The sequence below is a fragment of the Talpa occidentalis genome, unplaced genomic scaffold (assembly GCF_014898055.3).
Source record: "Talpa occidentalis isolate TD23 unplaced genomic scaffold, MPIMG_talOcc4v2.1 talOcc4.13, whole genome shotgun sequence".
Taxonomy (NCBI): domain Eukaryota; kingdom Metazoa; phylum Chordata; class Mammalia; order Eulipotyphla; family Talpidae; genus Talpa; species Talpa occidentalis.
In genome coordinates this window covers 17687198-17696386 of record NW_023601322.1, presented here as the reverse complement: position 1 = coordinate 17696386, position 9189 = coordinate 17687198, and the positions used below count along the sequence as shown (strand labels likewise).

At 39.7% G+C, this 9189-nt stretch overlaps 1 pseudogene; it reads right to left on the bottom strand.

The window, feature by feature from the left end:
* Positions 1-4226: 4226 nt before the first annotated feature.
* LOC119243781 (microfibrillar-associated protein 1A-like) lies at positions 4227-5188 on the bottom strand (annotated as a pseudogene).
* Between the last annotated feature and the right edge of the window lie 4001 nt (positions 5189-9189).

The following is a 9189-nucleotide window of genomic DNA, read 5'->3' as shown; positions in this document are numbered from 1 at the left end:
TTATTTTTCTGGGAAATGAAGTGAGATGAATATTCTGTAAAGCCAGTTCTACAGAATAGAGACAAAGTGAGGAGAGGCGGTTGGAAATGCAAACACAAAATTCCTATCTGAATTTCATAGGTCACCACATCTACCTACCCCTTTGAATTTTTACTTTCTTGGACAGTTAATCAACCTCTATTTAATCTTTCTAAGTGGATAATAGGTATTACGGGTTGATGATGAATAAAGAAAGAAAACACCAAAGAAAACTACGTTTGATTTAGTGCACTGCTGAAAAATCAGAAATGGAAAATATGCCAAAGTAGTACAACATTTGCTGATTGTAACATGAGAATTGGGTGGTTTATGAGAAGATGGCAAAGATGGGTTTGGATAAGAATTTAAAGCTTCATGGAGGTTAGACATTCATTCATATTACAAATATCAATTAAGTACCTATTGTGAGCAAAGGCTCCCATTTGGAGCACAAATTTTAAAAATGAGCAGTCACAATTTCTAGCAAATTCAAATGTGACTCAAAAAGAAACATCAAAAAAACTACACCGATTTCTAAGACTATAAGTCTTCAAAGATGTGACAGATTTGTCCAAAACACTATAAATCATTATTGAAAAAATGTTAATAAAGTTTGAATAAATGGGGAGATATATATTGAAACACTATGGAATGGAAGACTCAATCAAAATATAAAGATATTGTTCCACAACGTGATCTATATGTTGCAATTCTAACAAAAATTCTAGCCATTTCTTTTAAAGAATTTGGCAAGCTGATCCAGTGTTTCATATGGAAATGCAGACTTTAGAAGCCTAAGGAACCCTAAAAAGATAAACAAAAACAGAGGATTTGTGTTATCAGAGATTTATTGCCTTATTATAACTAATAAACTGTGAGTTGGTGCAAGGATAGTCAAATATACAGGTGAAAGTGAATAGAGATGAGAAATTCGCACATATACAATGACCTGGTGCATGATTTAAAAAAAAAAAATAGGTCGGGGTCTTCCTGGTGGCTCAAGGAGTTAGGCACAGCACTATGAAGTTATTCAGAAGTCTCTGCAGTGCGAGTTTGATCCCTAGCCAGTCAGGGAGCAACCCACATGGCGCAGCAGACTCTCCTGACTCGCCCGCTGTTCCCCTCAGCAGTGATTTTCAATCTGCCTGTTCTGCTCCCCACTCCTCTGTCTCTGGTGAATCCTCTCACCTTCCCGCACCTCTGGCCTATACCCCAGTTCTTGTATGCATGAATAAGTAACATCTTAAAAAAATTTTAAAAAATTAAAAAATAGGTTGAATCATTGGAGGAAAGTCTTTTCAATAAATGAAACTGTCCAGATTCAATACACATAAAAATATTGAATGTGTACTTTATATTACTACATAATTTAATTTTGGATGCATTGTAGATATAAAATGCAAGATAAAAAATTAGACTTCTAATTGTCCATCAATAATGAATGGAAAAACAAAATATGATCTATCTTGACAATCAAATATTAGTGTCAAAAAATGTATGATACATATCACATATAAATGAACCCTGACAGTATTTTACTAAATAAAAGTAACAAATAACAAGCATATTATTTGATTCTACTTCTATTAAATGTCCAAAATAGGCAAGTCTATGTATTCAGAAATTAAATTAGTGGTTGCTTAGATGTTGAGGAAATTGGAAGTACAATAGCAAAGGAGTACAAGGTTTCTTTTTAAAGTGATAAAATGTTATATAATTGACTATGGTTATGGTTGCTCATTATGTAAACAGGATAGATAACATTGGAAATAATGAGTCCTTAAATGTTAAAAAGTAACATCCTTAATCATGCCTCAATCCATTAAATGGGTGGATTGTATAGTGTGTAAATTTTATCTTAATAAAGTTGCTATCTTAATAAAAAGTAAAACTCTAAGGAGTAGTAAACAAAGATGAGAAATTTCATATCCTAGGGCCATAAGCAAAGATTTTCTAAACAGGACAGATATTAGAAAAAGCATAAAGGAAAAAATTGATAAAGACACTTTAGAAATTAAAGCCTTCCTTACATTAACATATACCATTTGTGTGTGAAAATTGAAACCAGAAAGTAAGAATAGATATTTATAATACATATTCATACAGAACTCATATTCATAATATATAAAGAACACAACATCAATAATGAATAGGCAGGCAACCTAAAATGGGCAAAGTAATGAACAAAAAGACTGAACTTTACAACTGAAACTTTACACTGAAATAGTAAATAAACCTACAAAAAAGGGTTCATCATGATTAATGAGACAGGAAATGCAAATGAAAGAAACACTGCAATACCACTACATGCCTACCAAACTGGATAAAAGTTTCAAAATGAAGAAAATACTAAGTGTTAGTGTTCAAAGCATTCAGAACTCATATACTCCATCTAGTTGGCAGTGTTTATTAAAGGTGCTTAAACCCATACCTATGATTTAACAATTACACCCCTGCATATATACCCAACACTTACATACATACATATTTACCAATAACATATACAAAAAATTTTATAACATCACTAATATCTTTTAAGTATAGACTTGATGAACAGGATGTAGTATACACACAAAACCAACCAATATAAATCAACATGGATGAATCTTGCAAACATAAAAAACAATGTTGAGAAATCTATGCACAAAAGTGTACATATTATGCTTCCATTTATAAAACTTTCAAAACTAGCTGAAATAAAATAATGATGATAAAATCAGGCTAGTGATTACCAGCAGGATTCAGTGGAAGAGGGTGCTAATAACTGGATGGAATGATGGGGATCAGAAAGTGCCACCTGAAAATATGCCACTTTGGTATAAGGATTATTTTGAACTAAAGGCAATTGAAAAGCCTAAGACCTAAAAGCAGAGTATAATTTTTTTTGTAAAAGTGACCCAAATTGCCATTTGTAAAGGTATGTCCCTCTCCCCTACCAGGCATAATAAACCTTACTAAACAACATTTACCAGCCATACCTTTCTGAGTCAACTTCCCCAAATTTACCACTCCTAGAAGGCCACCTTCTCCCACTATTGGTTCTGATTCCCTCACAAAAGATAAGGGAAGACCCTAGAAAGAGGCAAGTCACTGCAGATTGGTAGGTGCAAATTTTAGTAAACAAGGGAACTTACCTCTGGTGCTTTTCTCATGTGGCTGCAAAAGCCGATCTCTGCACTGGCCTTCCAGAATTTTAGAAGTTTTAAGGTGATCTTAAAGGGAAAGGTGGGCAGAAAGCATATTCCAGGTTGGAGGAGGGGAGCTTAGGAGCCTCTAATGGTGTTCTCCCCACTAAAGGGAGCAGCAGATGTCACATCCTTTTTGTTTTCCTTCTCTCTCTCTTTCTCTTTGACAATTCTCTTCTGTCCTTTATTTAGTCAATAGACTGATACACATTTTACTTGCAGGGTCTAATGGTGTGTGTTTTTATTTCTTGACACACACAAATAAATCAACAAATATGTTTACTTAGAAAAACTGATGTCAACCAAAAATGCAAAACAGGTTGGACCAAGCTTAGATTTCCTGTAAGGTAACAGTGATATAGCATCCTATGTTTCTCACCCAAGCTAAGGGGCTGGAAAAGAAAACAGTCCCAACTGAGTTAGGGAAACCAGAACAGTGATGAAACCTAACATTTTTTGGAAATAGTTTTAAAATGGGAAGTCTCTGATCCTACCTGGATAGTGTTTTTTTTTTTTTTTTTTTTTTTTTTTTTTTTTTTTTTTTTGTGGATTTCTCACTGAGTCCAAGCCTCTCAAAGGACTTCCAAAGACTGCGTTACCCAGTGTCACAAATATGGCATTGGTTCCAAAAGTCTTTGTCCAAGAGTCATGTAAATGATGGTACAAGTAAATCAGGGCCCAGATACTAAGACTTTCCTTTGTCCTACAGTTGAAAGAATAAGTAGTTGAACTCTTTTTTTGGTAGGGTAGATGGCAGTTCAAATACATCTCCTACCCCAGCCGCCTTCTGTTTCAAGAATTTTGTGTTCTGTGCACTCTCGGCCCCATGCTGCTTTGATCCACAAGGTGGGTGTATTTAGTACAACCAGAACGCCTGCATTTGTTGACCTGGATGACTTTGGGAACACCTGTCTGACACAGGGAAGGTGTGGGGAAATCTCTCTTGTAAATTTCATCCTCAGCCATGAACAAGGCACCCCTGATGATAATATTCTTGTAAGAACTGCCATTTGCTGCAAAGCTCATCTCGCCTCTTTCCAGTCAGGTTTCTCACTCTTCAGTTTCTGCTTTCCCCTTCAGTGCTTCCCCTTCTTCTCGTCATATCCCTCCCCACAGGGACTGCCATTCTCTGCCAGCTCTGTCTTGGTCTCCTGTTCCACAATCTTAAGTGTTTGTGCCCTTCCTCACTCGTGCATTCGGCCTCCTTCTCCAGCATCTTCTGTTTAAGAGCTTCGGCCTTGTGTTTTTGAACTGTTACTCGATTCCTCTTTCTAATGAAGACTGCCTTAGGGTGAAGCTTCATCTCATCTTCACTGCCCGGGTACACTTCATACTCTGATTTTGACTCCTCTCCAGGATGCCCCTCATCTTCTACCTCCATGACTTCCATTTCTTCCGCTGTTTTTTTTTTTTTTTTCCCCTGAGCTCGTTGATGCACCAAGCCCCGGGGCGGCTCTATTTCGTCATCAGTTTCTTCTCTACTTCACTATTTTCTCATTCCCGTGCCCCGCTCTTTTTACTTTCTCCTACACTTCAGACTCCACTAGCTTCCCATGTGGAGCCCCATCTCTCGCTCTCACATCGTCACCAGTGTGGTTCTGCAAAGACCGCCGTGGAGGGTCCCTAGATGAATCCTCCTCGGCTCGGCTTCTTGCTCTTTGGCTTTCTTCATGAATTGAAATTCTTCATCCTCCCCACCTGAACATTCTATATGGGGCATAGTCTGCCCTCTTTCCTGACACACAGTGTTGCATAAGGATGATGGAGAGGTGACCTGGGGACGGCAAGGAAAAGTGCTGACAGAAACGCTGGGCGGACCCACTGTGCCAGGACAAACCGCCTGGGAGGGACGCCCTGTACTTGCACGGTCCTTGGAAGTCTCCTCGGTGGTGACTTAGTGCAGCAGATGTCCACAAGGGCAGGCATGTCCCGAAAAGCCCAAGGGCTCATGTCCACGGCGCGCTTGGACCCAAGTCCTCGGCGCGCTTGGGCCCACGTCCTCGGCGCGCTTGGGCCCACGTCCTCGGCGCGCTTGGGTCACGTCCTCGGCGCGCTTGGGTCACGTCCTCGGCGCGCTTGGGCCCACGTCCACGGCGCGCTTGGGTCACGTACTTGGCGCGCTTGGGCCCACGTACTTGGCGCGCCAGGCAAGGTCGTTTGTTTTCTCTGACTTAGGATAAAACACAGATGTCCTTGTTCACAATTCCTATATAACCATGCTGAGGAAGATAAAGACTCACTGCTTGTAGCCAACAGCAGTCCCCCGTCTGGTGGGTCCTTGGCGATCAGCGTCCCAGGTCCCTGGGCCCCCTTGAGGCTCACACACAGCATTTACGTTTGCACTTTGTACTTGAAATCTCAACTTTCTTACTGCAAACTTGGAGGCCCAGCCTTAGACTGAATAGGCGGTTTTTTCATGCCTACGCTCAGTGGCGACGTTTACACAGCTGTGGGAGGGACTCCTGAAACTCGGCTAATTCCAAAGAGCCCAAGCGGACATCGGATGAACAGAGGATACTTCTCCACCTCGGCCCACAGGACACTAGTTCCTGACTGATAGAAACACCTCCAAAGGTCGAGCTGGAAAACCCAGAAATATGCAAATAGTGGGATTGTGGGACTGTGGAGGACTTCTGGATACCTTTCGTGAGCACATGGGCTTAGTTCCAGATCTTCTTGATGAACTAGTCAACGCTTCACCCCTCCTGACCTCTGGTAGCTCTGAGATTTCACGTGGCCTCCTCTTTTGTTCTAAGGTTGAGCAAGGGATTTCATTAGTGTGGAGGTGGTTTGTGTGGCGACTACCCAGCTGAACTGCTATTAGGCAGCAGCAGAGGCACATGCAAAAGAAAACACAACTGCATACACACAAATTAATTCAAAATAGTTTAAAGATTTGGATATGAGAACTGAAGCCATGTAACATTTAAAAGGAAACATAGGGAGATATACTATAGTACATCTACTGCAATGATGCATTTGGTGATGCAATCCTAACAGCAAGGGAAACAAAAGCAAAAATAAATAAATGGGATTACATCAAACTAAAAGCTTTTGCATGTCAAAAAGAACCATCACAAAAAACAAAAAGTATTAAAGATAAGGAGATATGTGCACATTACACATCTGACTAGGGACTAATCTCCAAAGTATATGAAGTACTTATATGGAAAAGAAATTGTGGAATATATACTCAATTGAATATTACTCAGCTATGAAAAAAGGTGAAATAGTGCCTTTTGGGGAAAAAAAAATGGATGGGTCTTGAGATGATAATGCTAAGGAAATAGAAAGTGAATGGCAAATTTCAATGGTTTCACTTATCAGTGGAATATAAATAACCAAAAGCCATATATTGCAAGAGCAGAGCAAAATCAATTTTCAACTTTGTGAAAAAAATACTTGTTACCAAAGGGAATTGGTGTGGGGGTAGTGGAGAGGGAGGCATGAAGGGGATTGGGCCCTGACACAGAAAGTTTGGTGGAGGTTAGTTAAGCATGTACACATACTGAGGAGTAAAAAATCCCCACCCAAGTCATATTGATATGTAAGTGGCTGACAAATTAATAGAAAAATTCAACAATAAAAATTGATTCACAAAGTAACAATTATTTCTACACAGAGCCCCGTGATCAGAAGTGCTAATTTACTGGGTTTGCTAGGTTGGGATCACTCAGGACTTTCACTTGTATCCTCATGTGTTTCAATAAGGATAATACATTAGCAGACTCATCAGAAGACAGAGCATTCTGTTTGGATAATTACACAGATTCCTCCCAGGGAAACAGTGATAATATTTGAAGCCATCCTGTTTTGAAGGACAGGTATTCTCATTAGAGACATTTCAGTGTTCGGTGACGACAGACCTAGCTATCATTTAGTCCTTGCTGAGTGAATGTAATAGTGTTTTCTGTGTGTGCTCAAATGTCCTCAAGTCCAATAGAGAGAACAAAGGTGGTGGTCAATAGAAAACAGAATAAATCAAACCTTGTCTATGTAGCCTTGAGAAGAGGAAAACTGGCAACATTTTTACGATGGCTGGATCCTTTCCTATGACTAGGGGAACTCCATGATATAGTGACCCAACAACCAGATGAAAGCCATGACCAAAAATCTGTGCCATGCAAGCAATGGGTCCCACTGGGGTTACCCAATAATTACTCAACAGCACAACTGGTCACTGCCAAATCAGTCGCTATCCTTTAATGTGACAGAATGCATAGTTTTAATGATATTCATCTCAGGTTTAGTATAATTGGATTGATTCTCTTTAGAGTGGATTTTCTATTCCTAATATAATAGTACATGAGTGCTCAAATGTCCAGAATCCAGGGTGAGGGGTGAGCCACATGGACCACAGATACACACTCAAATCTGAGTGTACCCACCTGTGGTTCTGATGATGGTGGTTTTAGGATTCTTTCAGTCAGCAGTTTGTCTGATACCAGGGACAGTATTAATAATAATATGTACCACAGGCCAGATTTGGGATCAATATTGGTAATTATCAGATGAATTAAGAGTACTAGTCCTTGCTTGTTCTTCCTTCCTTAATGTATGTTTGAGAAACTTCCAACTCCCTCCTTTAAAGATGTTTCCTACCATGGCAATTCTGAGAGGCTAGCTAGATTAAGTTGCCCACATACTTAATATTGGAACTGATTTTTTGTTGTTGTTGTTGGGCCAACTATAGAAGGTTATTTCCAGGAAGTGCCTGTCTAGACCACTATGGCCTGGCTGGAGCACAAGTCCAGGGTTGAAATGACAGATATTTAGTGGGAACTTGTAAGGCAAGGTCTTCCCTTTCTGTAAAAATTACACTAGTAGCCTGACTCTTTAGAAGTTAATGTGGCTGCATTAACAGGAACTTGTCCTGCATCTCTACATGTTGGCCAGGTTTGGTAGCACTATTCAGTGTAAGGAGGTGGGCTGGGGACAGGATATTCCAAAGCAGGACTCCCTCCTTTCCCCCTCTTCCAATAGTATGAGGTCCACTCTAGGTATAGTGCAGCTCCCACTTGTAGCAGGGCAATAAGATCTCATTAGAGATTGAATAGTTCCACCTTCAACCACGGGTGAAACATAACTGAGCTGTTCCAGTGGGATGTCAGTAGAATTGTGAATTGCATTAGACAACACTTCTCCCAGGCCTGATAGGACTTGGCGCTCTCAACAGTACAGCATGTTTATCCATGGAGAGAGTGGGGGCTATGGCTGTTTCCCTTAACTTTCATATGTTTTCAGAGTTGGTCATGTCAGCAGCAGTCCACAGTCTGACACATGGGTCAACAAGTCCAACTGATGAATCATTCAAATATATTAATGTCTGAAATGATATTTTATTCCAACTGGCCAAGTTACTTTTACCTGTTAGTAATTTAATATGCAGTATACATTCCACTTCTCCTTTCTGCCAACCTTGCTGCTTATGGGCTATAGGGAAGATGTAACCTCCATTCAATGTCATGTTCTCTAACCCAGTGTTGAACATTATGATTCCACAAATGTGATCACCAATCACTGTCTATTTGACAAAGGGATCTGTACAAGTTACTCAGTTCTCTAATTCCCTGTATGGCGAAGGTCTTGTGAGACAACAGGGAATAGTTTGGATTAGGCCTAATACAGTGTCTGCACAAATCAAAGGATATTTATAGTCTTGTTAGGGCCAGTATAATCAATTTGTCATTTCCTCACTGGTTGGGAAATCTGATGGATAACCTCAGACAGCTCTGGCAGTAGACTTGTATGTTGTTTAGAACACACAGGATGACAAACAGTATATCTGTCTTTTTTCAGTTTAATTTTCAGACTTCAATATAGAACATAGAGGGTTTCCTAAAGGAAGAGTTTTTTTTCCCATCCCCTGCAAGAGCACTAGAGAAGTTTCTAGAGTACTTTATTTCCTAATCTGGAAAATGTTTGTATAGGTATGACCATCTAGTGAAAATTCGTGGATCTGTGTGCATATGACATTGTATATATT